Below are 20,604 nucleotides of genomic sequence, written 5' to 3'. Positions count from 1 at the left end.
ACCCAAATAATAATAATAATAATAATAATAATAATAATAATAATAATAATAATAATAATAATAATAATAATAATAATAATAATAATAATAACAATTGTGTATATCTGCAAATAACTGCATTTACAGTTCCCCCACCTGTTCGCCTTAAATAAAACTAATGAAAGAAAAAAACAAGATATTCCCAAACACCGAAAGAGTCTTTGCTTGAAGCCTTCCTTTGGAAAGACTAATGGATCGCTTGCAAGCATCATTAACGTAAAGTAGCTCCTCAAAAAAAATGACATTAGTCTTTTAGTGTCTTGGCTACATGAGAAATTCCAGAGAGAGAGAGAGAGAGAGAGAGAGAGAGAGAGAGAGAGAGAGAGAGAGAAAGAGAGAGTATACATTTTGCCATTTTCACTCATATTCTCGTTAAATTCAAAGTTACCGTGTATGCACTATGTATGGTTAAAGGTCATGTTAAAACGGGAACATTATATTTTTATTATTATTATTATTATTATTATTATTATTATTATTATTATTATTAGTAGTAGTAGTAGTAGTAGTAGTAGTAGCAGCAGTAGTAGTAGTAGTAGTAGTAGTAGTAGTAGTAGTAGTAGTAGTAGTAGTAGTAGTAGTACGGACAGATTTGCATCACCGAGTGCTGTAAGGTAAGATAGTAAGATATTCAAGGGGATTAGAGGGCCCATATAGACCTCTGGTTTCTACCTACCCTAAAGAATCGTGTGTGTTAGTCAAGAGAGTATAGGGTATTGATTAGAATATTATAAGTAACAGGTAAAAGTGTAAATATGTTGTCTGATATTTCAAAACATCCTTAATTATCTCCTGAAAATTGAGAATGGCCAATGATATGGCACACATCTTTATATTTCATCTAGAAATATTGATTGCTATATTATTAGTTTGATAAAAGGGTAACATTTTGAAATATAGTTTCTAAAATATACTTTTAATTAATGGTTTACTTTATTAAACAGCTGTTGCTACTCAATACAATTTGATCTAAAAATAACTTTTGAAAGTAGTTTCTCTCATTTGATTTTTCTATTCGTATTTCATTTGATTTTATACATGTAGTATCGCATTTGATCAAAGTCTAACCTTTTAAAGAATAGTTGCATTTCTATTAATATTTTAGAGGACAGTTGCTACATTGTACATTTGATCAAAAAGTAATATATTTCATTTTTATTTTGTGTTAATGATAATTCATGTTTTCTTCAAATAAAGATTTCTTGTGTAGGCGGATTTTATCTGAGACCCAGCCAATGTTTTATACAGCTCTTCGGTTTTCTTCATTTTGAGAGAGAGAGAGAGAGAGAGAGAGAGAGAGAGAGAGAGAGAGAGAGAGAGAGAGAGAGAGAGAGAGAGAGAGAGATTCATCCACTGTCGAAGTCAAGATAGATCTCATTTCCGGTAAAGAATAACATTACCTTAAGATTCGTGAATTTGACAGGTCAAAGGCTAAGTAAGAGCTTTCTAACAGCTGTAGAGTTAGACAAAATGTTTCACTTTCTTATAGCGAAATTATATTGAATATATAAAGATAATTCGCTACAAAAACTACAGCAGCTTTAACATAAATTACAAATTTATAAATGAGAAGCAGTTGAAAGAGGAATGGTAAGAATTTATCTAAATATAAATTCATCTTCAATCTAAAAATTAACCAAAAATGTTTTTAGCAAAAAGAAACGTAATCGAACAATTAAAAGTAAAAAAAAATGACTCTAACGAAAATCAAACTTGTATCAAATGGGAAATATTTTTGTCTTACAAAAGTCAAAGGGAATTTTGGGCAATTGATTCTTTACGAAGCGTCCCTGCCTGGTGATCGCCGGAGTGGGATTCAAATCTAGCTCAAGCACGATAGTTTTTTTTTTTTTTTTTTTTTTTGTAGTGTCTGCAACTTCACCATCCTTTTGAGCTAAAGATTGGAGGTGCTGGTTTGGGGAACCTATGGGTCTACCTGCTGAGTCATCAGCAGCCATTGCCTGGCCCTTCGTGGTCCTAGCTTGATCGAAAGGGGATAGGTCTTGGGCGCTAATCATATGTGAATATGGTTAGTATCTAGGACATTGTCCTATTTGCTAGGGCAATGTCACTGTCCCTTGCCTCTGCTATTCATGAGTGGTCTTTAAACTGATAAGATTACTTTGCTAATCAAATCCCTTTTTATTGTTATCATGTGTTTGGATATATTTCCTTAAGAATTGCGCTGATAATTTGTTATAAACTATAGGCTTTTAACTGAATCTTTTGGATCCCCATATATCAATTTAAACGATCTAGATTATTATTATTATTATTATTATTGTTGTTGTTGTTGTTGTTGTTGTTGTTGTTGTTTTAATCATAGTAACGAATTAAAGATTATCTTTATCATTTATTCAAGAACGTAATTCCTTCAATGCATAGTTATTTGAAGTTATGAGAAATCCATAAGATTTTCATAGAGAATTTTTGCTGTTCCAAAATCAATTGGAATCTTTTAAGGAAAACATCTCTTGAAAGTTTCCTATTTCAAAAAGGGAAATAAAATAATTTTCTATTTTTTTTTATAAAAGTTTTCTCAAAGATGGAAAGAACTTTTTTTCGACTTTCATAAAAAAACTAGAAAAGTCTTGGAAAGAAGTAGAAATAATCAATGGGACTACAATATCGGAAGATTGCTATTCATTAGGAATTCAATATTTACTTTTTTATCTTAAAACTTTTTCTTATGGATATATTACAAGTTTGAGAAAATAATTTTATTTTATATTTGCCTAATACTTCATCTCGCTATATGGCAGCAATTAAAGGTTGATAGTAGTTTTGTTGCTAATTTGAATGTGACACTATTAACAGGAACAAGTAAGGTTGAGAATCACTACTTGATATATTGAATAATTTTGAGAATCAAAACTTGATATGATGAAAAAGTTTGAGAATCACTACTTGAAACAATGAATAATATTATGAATCACAACTTGATATAATGAATGAACACAAGAATTACCTCTTGATCAAAGCTTGAAGCAAACTACTCGAATCAGATGAAGATGTTAATTACACTTTTAATTGGAAAAGACACATAATCGTTGATTAGAAAAACCACTAATCAAAAGCAGTAGTATGAGTAGAACTGGTATATCAGATGAAGAATCATACAGATATCCAATAAATTTTTCATGCTCCTGATTGCAGGTTCTGCATTGCAGTAATTGGGAACATTTTCCTCGTCGTTTGAAGACCAAAAATGGATGAAAAGAACGTTGCACATCGAAGCCTAAAACAAATATTACAGTTGGCTAAGCTTCTCCGTCAGTTAAAAGGAACCACGGTGAACCTTTTTGCTATCTAATCTCTTCTATTCAGATAGGATTTTCTTATTCACAAAAATTAAAACACAAATGATATATATATATATATATATATATATATATATATATATATATATATATATATATATATATATATATATATATATATATATATATATATATTTAGATAGATAGATAGATAGATAGATAGAGAGATAAAAAGATATACATACAAAGACAACAGATGCAGCCATTTCTAGTTCAGTGCAGGACAAAGACCTCAAACATGTTTTATATATATATATATATATATATATATATATATATATATATATATATATATATATATATATATATATATATATATATATATATATATATATCAGTTGTATTTCATTCTGTTTTCATGATTTCTCAGTAAAGCAGTTCATGTTACCACATCTAAAATAAAATGTGATATATGGGACCCTAAATTCTAGTCAATGGTCCGACATTTTAGATATTATTCTGGGTAAGTGGAATGTCAGAGTGTGCGTGGTCTGTTGGACGACAGTAAAACTATCGATCGATAGATGTTTGTATAAATGAAGAAAATAAAGAAAGGTTGTTTTTATGAAAAGGATTCTATGGTTACAATTACGATTCTCAAAACCCGATAAATGAATATAAATTAGTGTCCACTCTCTGACTACTGGCTCGGGTATATGTATATACTATTTAAGCTTAGGAAGTGTTGTGGTAAAATGTTATGTTTATTCTTAGTAAATATTGTTAAATTATATTAAACGCTTAAAGCACTGAAACCTGCACTGAGGTGTGGTCGGTAGTGATGCCGAGAGATGCGCCAATAGCAAGGCATAGGAATACTGGCCAGGTAGGCCTACCACAAAATCATTAAAAAAAATATCTACGGCTTTCCTCTTATTATTATTATTATTATTATTATTATTATTATTATTATTATTATTATTATTATTATTATTATTATTATTAGCTAAGCTACAACCTTAGTTGGAAAAGCAGGATGGTGCATATCTGAATATTTTGCCGTCATTTTTGACGGGTCGCATACACTAGTTTGATGATAAAGTTGATTTCTTCTAATTTTTAAAGGGGAAATTATGATTAGCCTTAAATTGGTGTACATCCTGTGCAAGGGGAAATTGCCTGAGCTGTTAAAGCCACATTTTGCAGTTAGGTCGCAGCAACGACTTAACTTCTACCATTGAGATCAAGATCTCCCAAAAGTATTTTTTCCTTTTTTTTCTTTTTATTTTATACGTTCGTTGTTTTTGGGACACATATTCATACATACATACATGCATACATACATAACATCCTCATTTGATTAAACAAACTCTAAAATTCTCACTCAATTATCTGTTTCTTCACCTATTGTTAACTACTGCACTGTGATTGTTAAGTGGCCACTTTCATCTTGGTAAGGGTAGAAGAGACTCTTCAGCTATGGTATTCAGCTCTTCTAGGAGGACACGTCAAAATTAAATCATTGTTCTCTAGCCTTGGGTAGTGCCATAGCCTCTGTACCATGGTCTTCCATTGTCTTGGGTTAGAGTTCTCTTGCTGGAGGGTATACTTACGCACAACATTCTATCTGTTTCCTTATTTTCCTTCCTCAATGGTACAGTCTCACTCATGGAGCCCTTGGGCTTATAGCATCCTGATTTTCCAACTAGGGTTGTAACTTAGAAATAATAATAATAATACTAATAATAATAATGTAATGCAACTACCATCGGACAACTGTTCGTAAATCTAAAATTGAATTCTCAGAAGTGTACATTCAAAACAGCAGTTACCCAACGAAGTGGAGCTTAGTAAAAAATATGATTTATCCTTCTGCTTTGGAGTTCAGTCCAATAAAACGGTTTTCTCATTAGCAATAGATTCCTACAAATCACAGAAAAGATAAACATTGTCAAAATAACAACAGTTTATAATTCAACGATGAAGCAACCGACTGAAATTGACCATTATTCACTGAGGCTTTGATTCTAATCTCGCTTTCATTTTTGTTTTCGATATCAGAGAGACGATTATTGCACGTGGCTTTTATAATAGGTAAATTGAGTTTAATGGCTCTTTTATATATAAGTGGAGGGTTTGATTTTTCAATTACTCAAACATATGGAAAATCAATTGGTTCATGTTACAGCATACACAAACACATACATTCTCTCTCTCTCTCTCTCTCTCTCTCTCTCTCTCTCTCTCTCTCTCTCTCTCTCTCTCTCTCTCTCTCTCTCTCTCTCTCTCTCTCTTCAATTTGTAGACGTCAAGATATTCTCAATTCTGTCAAGGTATACCGGGATACAGTTCTAGTCTGATAGTCCAATTGTCTGATTATTATTATTATTATTATTATTATTATTATTATTATTATTAAAGCTGCAACCCTGATTGGAAAATCAGGGCTCCAACAGGGATGAAATGATACAAGGAAATGAATAAACTACATTAGAAGTAACGAATAATGAATATAGAATATTTCAGGATTAATAACAACGTCCAAATATAACTTCCATATATCAACTATTAAGAGAAACTTTCAAGTAAACAATAGGGTCAAGACAAAGGTCCCCTGAATAGACCATGTCGTCCTGATGGAAGTTCCTATAGGGTAGCTTCCTAGGGTATATTACAACTACGGCGATATTCCCAGAGAATTTACCTTAAGGTACCAGAATTCTAACTCCTAGAGCGAGTATCCCTCGTGAAAGGGATATCGAGACATATCAGAGGACTTATTCTAGACACGTCACATGGCAATCTACATCCTGGACAGAGATTTCGTCTTGTAGGAGGTGATTGACGAAATACGAATTCGGGAAAGAAAAAGGGGGAGGCGCTCCCAAGGCTTCCCTATCCCCCGATTCGTATGCGTTCCTGGCGCCAATCCTGGCGCCATCTGTATTCCTTATAGCGTACAAGAGGTGCTACAGATACTGTATGTAGGGAGGGGTCCTACAGCCCTTTCTTAGAAAGGCAAGGGCGGGTCCATCAGGACGACATGGCCATCTCACCCAAAAATAGATTTTTCGCTTCGCTCAAAATCCGTTTTTTGGGCTCAAGCCATGTCGTCCTGATGGTAGTGTACCAGAGCATTACTGTATCTGTGGATTCTCAGAACGTGCCGTACTCCCCGGAGGTAATTTTTTCCCGGTCGACTAGACCTAGAGACCTAAGATGTTACCGTTATACATCTTTTCAACTAACTATAAACTATGTTAGAGCTTCCTGCCCCCTACAGGGAAGAGTCCTACTAGACTCTGGAAAGTCTTGAAGAGTACATATATCTATGTATGAATACCAGGCAAGCTAATATAGTGGTCTCGCCCTATATTAAGTAAAGCATAGTTTGTATAGAACCGCTGCGTCAATATATATTGACCAGTAATCCGCACAATACTTGTATTGGACAAAGGTTTATATCCGCATAGGAAGAAACTAGTAAAACCACCCTCGTCCCTTTATGGGACGGAGTCCTCCCATTAGGGGACTACATAAACCAATGCAACATAGCTTGCATAACAGAACAATTCTATCAGAATTATCCCAGATAAGATACATAGAATTAAAATGCCCAATTATACCAATAAATTGACACAGGTGAAAGAGACGCAAGGTTCTCAAGAACAAGTTTATTGACAGATAATAAACAGACAGGTTAACAACATATATATATATATATATATATATATATATATATATATATATATATATATATATATATATATATATATATATATATATATATATATATATATATATATATATATATATATATATATATATATATATATATATATATAAAAGAGGATAACCCAAAACTTTAAGCATAAGTATGATAGTAAACAGAACTTGTTTATCTGAAAGAAAAACCATTAAACACCACTTTAATAAGATACCGAGGTATCAAGTCATAAAAGTCTGTATTACAAATCAATCACATTAGCGTTAGAAATGCTCGGCACACATGTCTGAACTTATGCTAGGTTCACCTCTGAAAGAAGGAACAGTCTATATGGGCACTTGGTGCCCTCATTTAGTTTGTAGTACAGTATGTACCTACACACTCACCCTGGACTTAATCGTCCCAATTAAGACCACTGTTCCTCGCAGAGTTAAACAGTAGGGTTAACTACACGACCCACTGCTACCACAGATTTCTTAAGTTCCTCTACTTGCTTCGCATAGTGGCGAAAGAACACCCTGGAAGACTTCCAGCCCGTGTATGAACGGAGATGTTCAAAATCCATACAATTAAAGAGATTTAGGGATGAGGCAACTTTCCTCGGATCGTGACCTGCGGGTGTACTGTCAGGATCCGCTCTGCGAATAAAATATGTGATTTTCGCTCTGAGTTGATTCAGAGATAAATTTGAGCCTGATGTTTCTCCCCTGAATAGTTGACCACCCTTGAAGTCTGAAGTTCTATGAAGATAGACCTTTAGGCATTCTACTGGACATAGAGATGCATCTTCTTTCAGAGGGCAGATTCTCCAGGGACCCCACCTGTTGGTGGGTAACTCATTCTTGGCGAGAAACGTAGGATCCGTAAACAGGTTCAGATCCCCCGCATCCAGGAACTGAACACGACCTGCCTCTCTCGAGAGGGCTACGATCTCACTAACCCTTGCCCCGGACGCGAGTGCAAATAGGAAAATAACTTTTTGCGTCAAATCCTTTAACGCACATTCTTCATTGCTCAACAGGGAGGCGAAATGAAGAACTTTGTCTAAAGACCATGAGATGGGCTTTGAAGGTGCTTAAGGTCTGAGCCTAGCGCAGGCTTTCGGAACTTTATCAAAGATCTCGTTACCTAGGTCGATCTGGAAGGCAAATAAAATGGGTCTAATCGAAGCAGATTTACACACTGAAATCGTGTTAGCTGCCAACCCTTGGCCATGGAGGTGGATGAAGAAAGATAAGCAGAAGTCTGTTGAGATCTCCTGCGGATTCTTTGCCTTTACAAAGGCCACCCATTTTCTCCAAGATGACTCATATTGCCTTCTAGTCGATTTGCACTTATATTCCTCTAGGAAGTCTATGCTGGCTTTCGAAATCCCGAAACGCTTTCTCACCGCAAGGGCGAGAAAATCATGAGCTGCAGGGTCCGGGTTTTCTGTAATGAAGCGCAGACTGTCAACTTCTGGACTCGCTGGGTCAGAACTGGATGTGGTAGCGGCACGAACTTCATCTGTAGTTCCAACGCCAAGGGGAACCACATACTGTTCGGCCACTTGTGGGCCACTATTGCCGCTACCCCCTTGAAGGATCTCAGTTTGTTAAGGACCTTCAACAGAAGGTTGTGAGGAGGGAACAGATAAATCCTGGACCATCTGTTCCAGTCGAGGGACATTGCGTCCACTGCTTCCGCTAAGAGGTCCTCGTACGGGGACACGTACAGGGGCAACTTCTTGTTGTCTTTCGTCGCAAAGAGGTCTATCTGCAGTTCTGGGACTTGATTCAGAATGAAGGAGAATGATCCTGCGTCTAAGGACCATTCCGACTCTATCGGTGTGAACCTCGATAGAGCGTCCGCTGTCACATTGCGGACTCCTTGAAGGTGAACTGCTGACAGGTACCACTTCTTCTTTTCCGCCAATCGGAAAATGGCTAACATCACTTGGTTGAGAGGTGGTGACCTCGACCCTTGTCGATTCAAGCATCTCACAACCACCTCGCTGTCCATCACCAATCTTATGTGGATCGAGTGACGCGGGGAGACTTTCTTTAAGGTAAGGAGCACTGCCATAGCTTCTAGAAAGTTTATATGAAAGGTCCTGAATAGCTTGGACCAAGTCCCCTGGACTTTTTTCCGATGAGAGTGACCTCCCCATCGCTCCTTTGAGGCATCTGAGTGAATCGTCATCGACGGGGGAGGTGGTTGAAGAAGAACCGACTTCTTTAGATGTCTGGCTTGGGACCAAGGTCTGAGAAGAGTACGTACCCGAGGCGGCACTGGTCTTCTCAGGTCTCTTCGCGCGTTTGATGCATACCTTCTCCAAACTCCGGTTGCATCTTTTAGCTGTGCTCTTAGCACTAGGTCTGTCACTGAAGCAAACTGGAGAGAGCCTAGTACTCTCTCCTGTTCGCGTCTTGATATCCTTTCGGAATCTAGGAGTCTCTTGACAAAGCCCGCTATCTCCTTCCTTTTCTTCGTCGGGATGGAGAAACTGTGTGACAAAAGGTCCCAGTGGATTCCCAGCCACTGGAACTTTTGGGATGGAGAAAGTCGAGACTTTTTTCTGTTGATCTTGAAGCTTAGGTACTCTAGGAACTGGATCACCTGACTGGAAGCTTGCAAGCATTCGGTCTCGGATGCTGCCCACACCAGCCAGTCATCCAGGTAGGCTACTACCTGAATTCCCTTTAGGCGTAATTGTTTGAGAGCTGCGCTCGCAAGCTTCGTGAAAATCCTTGGGGCTATGTTTAGCCCGAATGGCATGGCTCTGAAGGCGTACAGTCTCCGTTGTAGCCTGAACCTTAGGTAGGGGGAGAGTCGACGGCTGATTGGAATGTGCCAATAGGCGTCTGACAAGTCTATAGAGACTGAGTATGCCCTCTTGGGCAGTAAGGTCCTTATTTCTTGCAGTGTTAGCATCTTGAATTTACAATTAACTATGAACTTGTTGAGTGGCGACAAGTCCAGAATGACTCTGAGCTTTTCCGAGTCTTTCTTGGGAACACAAAACAGCCTCCCTTGGAATTTGATGGACTTAACCTTTCGGATCACCTTTTTCTCCAACAGTTCTTGAACGTAGTCCTCCAAAACGGGGGTGGAGTGTTGGAAAAACGAAGGCACGGGGGTGGAGTGCTGTACCAGCTCCAGCCGAGTCCATTCTTGAGTAGGCTTTGGGCCCAGGGATCGAAGGTCCAGCGATCCCAAAATTTCATCAGTCTCCCTCCTACCGGTATCGTTTCACTTGGACTGCCGTCCTGAGGTCTTGCTTCTCTGACCACGACCACTTCTGAATCCCCTTCCCCTTGAGGGGCGCCTAGACGAGCCTCTGGCTGCTCCTCTAGGATTTGCACGAAAGGAAGAAGACTGTCCTTCGAACGTTGGGGTGAATGTGGTTGACTGACCTGGCACAGCCTAGGGTACCCACTGAAGAGTAGTCGGGGTTTGTGCCACCATCTGGGGCACTGGAGGCAATGGCAATTGCAGTTGCTGTTGCTGTCTATAAGGCTTGGCTGGCCGAGACGGTAGCCTAGTCCTCATATTCTTCCTCTTTATTTGAGGACCCTCATCCGGGGAAGATTTTCTTTTGATAGCCAGGCCCCACTTCTGGAGAGGGTTTTATATTCTCCACGGCGGCCTTATCAACAACCTCTTTGACCACATCGGTAGGGAAAAGGTCTTTTCCCCAAATGTTGGAGGAGATTAACTTCCTTGGCTCGTGTCTCACCGAAGCCCCGGTGAACACGAACTCCCTGCAAGCTCTCCTTGCCTTGACGAAGCCATAAAGGTCCTTCGTCACTGTGGCTAGGTGAGACTTAGCCACTACCATGAACATTTCATGGACCTTGGGGTCACTTGCCATCGTCTCAAGAGTAGTCTGATGAGACATTGAGGCAGCCAGTCTTTCTTTTGTCTCGAACTCTCCTCGTAAAAGAGAGTCGCACAGCTTGGGGAGGTCCTCGCCGAATTGCCGTCCGGCAATATCAGCCTCCAACTTTCCCACTGAGAATGTCAGATGGACATCCTTCTAGTCTTTGTGGTCCGTAGGCAGGGCCAGCGACAAGGGTTTACACTCCTCCAGGGAGGGGCAAGGCTTGCCGGCCTCGACTGCCTTTAGGACAGCCGCAAACCCTTTCTGTAAAAAGGGGAAGGCTCTATCAGGAGAGGACACAAAAGAAGGGAGCTTCTTGCTCAATGCAGCTACCTTCGAGTTAGAGAAGCCCCTCTCTTTCATCGAGGATGAAAGTAGGGCTTGAGCCTTAGCGTGGTCCATAATAATGACCTCCTTCGGCTCTGTCTCCTCCCTTGAAGCTGGTTCTTTTCTCAGCCGGACATAGCAGTCCGGATATGATGCCTTGCTGGGCCAGAATTCTACCTCCTCTAGGGGAACTGAACCCAGCTTATCCGAGATGACAATCTTTCCAGTCGTCATCGGCATGTGCTCAGCATACCTCCATGGGTTAGCATCTGAGCATATGGGAAGGTCTTTCACATTGAGCCTTTTCCGGGGCCCATGTGATTCTGCCAGGGACTGCATACGCAGTTCCATTGCAGCCGCTTTCTCCTGATTCTCCTTCTGCATTTGTTGGATCATTCCAACAATCGAAGAGAGGGCCTGTCCCAGTTCTACTGGGAGACCAGCCGATGTTGAGGGGATAGGCTCCGGCTTCTGAACCGGAGTAGCCGACACCTCGTCGACCTCATCCTCTACGACATCCGGGGTTTGAACTTGATCCTGACCTTCTGCCGGGAGGTCTTCTTCCAAATGTTTGTCCAGGTCAGACATCCTGTCATCCAACTGGATGTCTTGCATCGCGACTGCGACTTCCACGTCCACCTGGACTTGATCTTGAGGGATCTCCTCTTGAGGCTGGGGAATCACTGCATCAGCTGATGCCTGGGGAAAAAGATACGCCCTCATCTTCTCACTTGGAAGATAAGGGCCAGAGGTGTTCTTCTTGAAGCCCCTTACCAAAGTAGGAAGCTTTTCCCTTGCTATATCCCTTGATTCCGCCTTTCTAGGGGAATCAAAAGCCTCAGTAATCAGGTTAGTGCATACAGTACATACCTGAGGGTCCCAATACTGGAGATCATCCTTGGAGACAGCGCATGCTGCGTGTCTCCTACAACACTTATGTCCGCAGAGGTTCTTGCTGCGGACATTGCAGAAAACATTTCCGCACTTCGGAGGGTCCTCCTGTAAAGAGAAGAAATTTCCATGAGTATCAAGTGAACTATGTATCACTGGATATGCATAGTATAGCATAACAATTCATAAAGGAAAGACACACACTTGTGTTTCCCTCACAACCCATTGTTGCAGCCTTCCAGATAATAAAATCAAAATGGTTTATCTCTTCTAGAGTAACCAATGCAAGGTTTCCAGAGGAAACAGGTGGAGCTCACACCTAAGCAATGATTTTAAAATCCTGGATAATAGACAGGGAACAACTCAGCTTCCTATCTCAGGGCAACAGCAAAGGGCTGTGCAAGAAAACACAATAGTGTTAGAAGATACAGTGCTGTACCAAAACCTTTACTATAGTTTTCTTCTTACTGTATATGCTATACAGAAGAATACTTGTACAGTATAGGGGGATGTGTGCCGGCCTGCCTTTGCCGGCCGGCACACACCACAACTAGCTTTAAAGTATACTACTCAACAGCTATAGGGCGGCAGGACTCTGGTTCAAATGCCTGTGCCGGTCGGCAGCAACTGCCGGCCGGTAACAGCCAGTGTTGGCCGGCAATGGCTGCCGGCCAGCAACTACACAAGGTAGTACCCAGCTGCCGGCCACACTCTTGGTGACCGGCAGACAAGGACTGACATAAGCCGGCCGGCAAAGGTACAAGACCGATGCCAGCCGGCAACAAAAGAACCAGAAGACTACACCTGCCCGGCTGCCGGCCTCATAGGCCGGCAGCCGGGACAGGTACAGCACTAGAAGAAAAATAGAATGGATGCCGGGATAAGAGTGTACACAACCTCCAAGCTCGGCAACCGAAAGAGTGCATATAAGGAAGGGGAGAAACTAATTCAGGCTTCCTTGACCAATGCCGTCCGGCTCTGCCGGCAGGCATGGATGAGGGACCAAGAGAGGTCCGGGCAGCACTCGAAAACATAAGACCCTTGCCGGCCAGCAGCTCTGCCGGCCGGCAATGTGCTGAGTCAATTCCACATCCAAACATATACTAGGTCCAGAAGTAGAATGACGTACAGTACAGTAAGACCCCTGCCGGCCAGCTCTGCCGGCCGGCAAGGTACAGTACAGTAATGGCTAGGCCATTACGGAGATAGAGGGGGAAGGGACAAGAGGGTCCTGCCAACCTTGCTTTAGTGACAGATCACCCACAGCCAAGAAACTTATCTTAGCCTAAGGGAGATCTAAGGGGAAAGGCCAGCAATACTTGCCAGCTTCCAGAGCACTAAAGCAAGGAAGGCGTTACTACTCCCAAGGGAAGAACTTATACTCCCCCGAGAACAGCAACAGGACTAGTCTGGTAGATCACAAAAGAAGGAATCATAACTACAGAAACCTTCGGTAGTGACCTAAGGGAGCTAAGCTCCCTTTGTATGTATTAGGTCAGCGAGGGGGACTCTGCCCCAAGCCAGACAACACAGACTCAGACTAAAAACTCTGTTGTTCTGTCCCTCTTGAACCATAACTACAGGAACAGGAAGGTACAGTAACACCCTAGTATAGTTTTATCGAAAATAAATTCGGAAAAAACCACTTAGGGATAAGCCCAAGGCTTAAACAGAGGGAAAGGGATTGCATACCTTCTCCGAATTAAAGAAAGCAACCGGGGAGTATGATAAAGTATACTAAGGCTCCATAAGCAATTAGCCTAGGCACCAAGAGAATCGAATACCTAATTCACCGAAACTCACACGTATACAATATTGGAAATATTCCACACAGTCTAAAATGTATAAAATATAGCCTAAAGCTTCAATAAAATTTCAATTACACTCGGAAAAACCAAAATCATGCATGAAGTACTAGGACCAAATGACTAGGCTACATGGCCTAGCGTAGGCCAGAATGGCGAATACTTTGCCAAATAATACTAAGCACGAAAGGAAATCCTATGTAAAGCTAAATAGCTAAAATTTATTAAAGCAAAACAACCAGGAATGTTGCTCTGACTAACTAATTTATACCTAGCGAGCGACAGTGTCCAGGACACCTCTGGTAGGCTACGGCTCTTGTATCAAAAATTAATCCTATTAATCACTCAAAATTTTACCAAGAGCCTACATTTATACATAACAGACACTATACTCAAGTTATCAGAGGCCAACGAAGACGGAGAAGCCATGAAAAGCCTAATAAATCCAAGATTTGCAAGAAAAACAGGGAAAAACACCGAGTTGTTAAGCTACGCAAAAAGGAATACAGATGGCGCCAGGATTGGCGCCAGGCACGCATACGAATGGGGGGATAGGGAAGCCTTGGGAGCGGCTCCCCTTTTTCTTTCCCGAATTCGCATCTCGTCAATCACCTCCTACGAGACGAAATCTCTGTCTAGGATGTAGATTGCCATGTGACGTGTCTAGAATACGTCCTCTGATATGTCGCGATATCCCTTTCACGAGGGATACTCGCTCCAGGAGTTAGAATTCTGGTACCTTAAGGTAAATTCTCTGGGAATATCGCCGTAGTTGTAATATACCTTAGGAAGCTACCCTATAGGAACTTCCATCAGGACGACATGGCTTGAGCCCCCCCAAAAAAAAAAAATATATATATATATATATATATATATATATATATATATATATATATATATATATATATATATATATATATATATATATATATATATATATATATATATATATATATATATATATATATATATATATATATATATATATATATATATATATATATATAGATAGATAGATAGATAGATAGATAGATAGATAGATAGATAGATAGATAGATAAATATATATTTTTCTCTCCTGTCACGCTCAGAGGCTTTGCCAAACTTATAACTATTCGGTGTCTCTCCGTCCCTCGGCCAGTGAGGAGAGGAAGTAGGCATACCCTGGTAGTGTGTCTATGCCCGGAGAGGTCCACTTTGAAACCAGAATATCACACAAATTTTAGAACAAGCGTGCAGTAGTTAGGAAAATGAGAGGGGGTGGCAAGGGTTGAATCTGTGTGCGTTTGTGCGTGCGTATGCTTACCTATATAGATATTCAGACATTATTTTCCTCGGAACGTTTAGATGGTTGATTACAATAATAAATATCCCGACAAGGATAATGATTTGTTCAGGTCCATACCATCATAATATTTTAAAATCATTAACACATTTGTTTCTATTTCAAAATGTTAAGTAAGGTTAAAATACTTTTCAAGAACCATTTTGCGAGTAAGAATGATAATACTACCAGTAGTAGTAGTAGTAGTAGTAGTAGAAGTAGTAGTAGTAGTAGTAGAAGTGGTTATAGTTGCTAATGTTGTGCTGGTAATATAAAAGTGATAATAATGATGATTATATATATATATATATATATATATATATATATATATATATATATATATATATATATATATATATATATATATATATATATATATATATATATATATATATATATATATATATATATATATATATATATATATATATATATACGGAGAGTATATATGTCCCATGCCAACGATTAATGAGACATCGGAACATGGATTTTTTCCACTTTATTACGAAAAGGTTCGTGAATACACTGTGTGCAGCCAATACCCTCAGGGATGTACCTTGTCTACTGACCTCTTAAATGGTACTGACTAACCCTCGCAAGCAAGATGCAATCTTGCTCTCTCAAAATGATGAATTGTTAGGTTTTGTGGAATTCTCCACGGTAATGGAAATATACTGGCAAATACGTTACATTATAGTATGATTCTCAGGACACATCACTTATAACAGAGTTCAGTGATCGCGCCCTCTAATTTACTATACTCATAGTACTCTTAAACAGCTCATCACACTCACTATTTCAAACATACATATTGCATTCAAGGATTAAGCCATTACTCCCCCCCCCCAACCTCCTCACTTCGGGAGGCGGTGCGCACTTGCCCTCACCAGTCTATGATATATGGAGGACACTGCGACCCAGAATGGCCATGGCATGTACTAAACAGAAATACAACATAAAATATGTACATAGAAATCACCCCAAAAATAACACATCTTCCCCCCCCAAAAAAAATATAATAATATAATAAAAAATAATTTCACTAATTTCTTCTTATGACCTCTGTAACTAAAATAGAATACCCAAAGTGGAAAAAAAGAAATCATATCTATATCAGTATTACACAACCTCATCAGAAACCTCCCTCTGGTAGCGGGCAATATAGGCCTTTTGGGCGGGACAGAGGTAGGAATAGATATTCCTTCATCCCTTGATTTTATTTGTCCGGGTTTACGGCACAATTTTGCAACACAACTCGCCACCATCGTTTCACCATTTTTTTAAATCACTACTACACATGCACTAGCCGTTTCCCCGAGAAAATCATTCATCTTCCCGCCCTTCTCTTATAACTTTAAATATAAGGTACTTATTCACATCTACATATGCTCTAACTCTGCCTTTCCTCAAAGCTGAACTTTAATCCTACAGCCACTTGCCTTTCGGGAACTGCCCTGGCCCCAGGAACCAGAAATCATATAAATACATGAATAATACAGCATTCGCCTGACGGATCTCACCTGACCTTTTTAACCTCTGATTGCTTTTAGGTTTACTCAGCAGTATGTCATACGCATTGCTACACTCAGCAAAATTACCACGATACTTCATGCATACATAAGAACACACTGCGTGCATGCATAAGAACACATTGTTATCCTCAAGTTTATTTGAAACACGACAAAAGAAGAAATAAGGTCTGTTCAAACAACAACGGAAAGAAGAAAAAATTCTACTCATCAACTTGAAGGATGTCACGTATGCAGGGGTAAGGAGGAACTTTTTTGAAAACAACCTCTTCAGGCACCACATGAATGTCTGCCTGATGAGGTTCAGACGCTGCCCCATTAATAAGGCTTTGTATAACTACTGTGTTAAATTTAACCATCTTTACTCGGTACAGACCCAAATAAGCTGGCTCTAGTTTGTTTCCTAGGTTGTAATCGTTTCAAATACACATGATCGGCCAAAAATACTTTTACCGGTAGGATTTTGAAGCGACCATCACACCTTGAGCTATGTTTTTCATTAGCTCTTTTCAAAAACTTTTATTTGGTGTTCATTACTGTCCTCAAGAGATTTAGTAAATAGACACGGTATTGCTCAGTTGAATGATTTGGAAACTGTTGCGAATTAATCAGGACCATATATGGTAGCACAGGATCTTCTCCATACTCTAGAAAGAAAAGCGTGTCCCTGAGCGAAGTATTATATCCAATGTTCAAAGCTTACTCAGCTGTAGGAAGCATGGCATGCCAATGAAGGGGGTCCTCAGCCACTAGGTAACGTAAAATTTGCACTACTTCCCTATTATGCGATTCCACTGAAAAGTGTTCAATTTCCATCAAGGCTGTGACCAATTTCACAACCACTATCACTTACCAAAATTTTTGGGCAACCAAACCTAGTAATAATAGAGCACAGTGCCTGGGCTAATGAATTTGCTGATTTATCCAACATTGCTTAAGTATGAGTGTAACGAGTAATTCTTTCCACAAATACACATATATACTTATGTTGTGTTAAACCAGTGAGAAATAGTCCTACCACATCCATATGACCCTATAAAATTTAATAAGAAATACAGGCCACTTTCTGGCTTCTGGTACAGTGTCTCTAAGCTCTTTAAAATAGTTACTAGCATGATAACATTTTATATAATTTTCTATAGATTTTTTCATTCCGAACCAAAAGTAGGATTCTTGTGCTCTCTTTAATGTTCTATCAATCCCTAAATGGCCTCCACACGGACTTGCATGCACAATGTGGATGACTTGATTAATTAAAGAGGGAGGAAGTATCCGTGCATATAATTCCCCTCCCCTTTTCTTGTAAACACAATACGAGATAACATTCTCTATAAAAAAAATTCTCACGAGACACATTCAGAAATAATGGATTACTCTCTGGTTCCCCTTTAATCACTGCTCATACTCTTTCCATCCATTCCTCTTTTTTCTGTCCCTCTTGGACTTCTTTTATGTCCTAACCTCCCAAGTTAATCACACCTGCGTCATCAGGGCACTCATTCTGGACACCTCTGGTTATGACCTCGGCCAGTCACTTATATTCACTTTCACCGTTCCCATCTTCCTCTCTCTCTCTTTCTCTCTCTCTCCCTTGCTCATGGCTCCATTTTCTGAATGCTCCTCCCGTGAATTCACATCCCGTTTTCTATTTTGATAGAGGTCTTCAATATTTTTGTTTCGTTCTTCGTTACTCTTTTGTACCCTAGTTGTTACTACTATTACTGCACCTCTAGAGAGGGTATCAGCTACCTTGTTAGCTTCACCTTCTATGCGGTGAAAACCCTTTATATTAAACTCTAACAATCTTTGAATTCATCTTGCTTGTCTATAGGTTAATTCCTCTGTATAAAATAAATCACGTAAGGGGTGATGATCACTTTTCAACTCAATTGACTGATCTAATAAAAAGAACCGACACCTCTCTAGAACCCAAAGAATAGCCCAAACCTCTCGATCGAATGTACTATAATTCTTTTTTGCCCCTTTTAGTGCCATGGAAGCAAAACAAATGGGTTGCTCTCTGCCTTTATCATCTCGTTGAGAAACTACGCCACCAATAGGTATGCTACTCGCATCTGTCGTCACTAAAAACGGGCGATCAAATTTAGGATATGCCTGTAAGTCATTGCTAGTTGAGGCACTTTTCAAATGGTTAAAGACTCTTTCTTCTTTCACTCCCCAATTTATTACTTTTGTTTCTATAAAGCACCTAAGGGTCTCACTACACCTCCTAAACCTCTAATGAATTTATGGTAATACCCAGCAGGCCCAAGGAACCCAGCTACTTCCTCAGGGGTACGTGTCCTGAAAAAATCTTTAATAGCTTCTAATTTACTGGGGAAGGGTTCGATACCTTTTGGGCTTATCATGTGATCTAAAAATTCAACCTGTTTATAGAAAAAATTGCACTTTGCCAAATTTGTTTTCATACCATTACGTTGCAATGCTTCTAAAACTTTACGAATATTACTATTATGTTCTTCGGCCGTCTTCCTTGTAACATTCATATCATCTAAATAAACAAGAACATTATGGCCAATTAAGGGAAACAAAACTGCTATCATGACTCTAGAGAAATTACTTGTAGCATTTTTAACACCGGTAGGAAGAAGATTGAACTGACATAGTGATCGTTAGCTATAAATGTCGTTTTAAATTTACTGTCTTCCTGAATGAGTATTTTATAGTATCCGGACTTTAAATCAATCCCGGACCTTCATAAGTAATTCTTCGATCAAAGGCAATGGAAATGCATTACCCTTAGAGACTGCATTCAACTTCTTATAATCAACACACAATCCTACCGAGCCATCATTTTTCCTAACAGCTACAATTGGAGAAGCCTAGGGAGATTCGCTCTTCTCGATTATCCCTTGTTCCCTTAATTTCCTAATTTCCATTTCTATCTCTCCCAAGAAATGAAAGGCTGCCTTATAAGGCCTTGACCTGATCAGCTCCGCCTGCCAGTTTCAATGTTGTAGGAAAATTGATCAATCCTCCAAGGTGGCTCGTCTCCAATTGCAATTCCATCGGAATAATTATTAACAATGTCATTAACTACAGGTTGATATTCTGGTGGTCATAGTTTTTGCACTTGCATAATCAAGTTCTGAGTGAGTTCGTCTGTTCAGGCTGGAGCTGTGGCTCCCAAGATCCCATTATTAGCAATGTCACATAACTCTAATTCACGCACAAAATCACTTCCTAACACAACTCTTATTTGACAAATTAACTATCGTTTTATCAGCTCTGTTCTCTTTTATTTCTGACAAGCCCTCTAAGATTACATGTGTCCAATTGTCATGGGGTTTAACAACAACCTTGGGTCTTTCCGGGAGAGGCTGACACGGGGTCACTGATATGCTCGTACGCGTCTGGGGAGACAACGCTTCTCCTCTTGAAGGTACAGCTGTTACCTTACTTAATCGTCTCTCCCTGCCCACACAAACACTGACTCCCTCATGACTTTCTGTTGGCAAAATGCACCCTCATTTTATTGTAACTGTTTCTTCCAAAAAGCACATTTGATAGCTAATGATAAAATCAATCCCTAATATAGCCTCGATTCCTGGAATTCCCAGGGTGGGTAAGACAAAAAGATCAAGTGTAAACTTAACAGATCCCACCTTAAAGTTGATGATCGTTGTATGGCTTACAAGCAGTTTATTTCTTCCTGGGTGTCGAGGGTGATGAATGCCGCTGATTTTAGTGGGTTTGAGGAGAATCTTTTTCAAACAGTGAAACGTTGGCTCCTGTGTCGATCAGCGCCCGAATGGATTTATCTGGTAGGTCACTCATTACTGCTAATATTCCTAGCCACCCATTAGGATATATGACGCAT

The sequence above is a fragment of the Palaemon carinicauda genome, chromosome 32, assembly GCF_036898095.1.
Source record: "Palaemon carinicauda isolate YSFRI2023 chromosome 32, ASM3689809v2, whole genome shotgun sequence".
In the NCBI taxonomy this organism is placed as follows: Eukaryota; Metazoa; Arthropoda; class Malacostraca; order Decapoda; family Palaemonidae; genus Palaemon; species Palaemon carinicauda.
Note: the sequence above shows the minus strand (reverse complement) of the source record.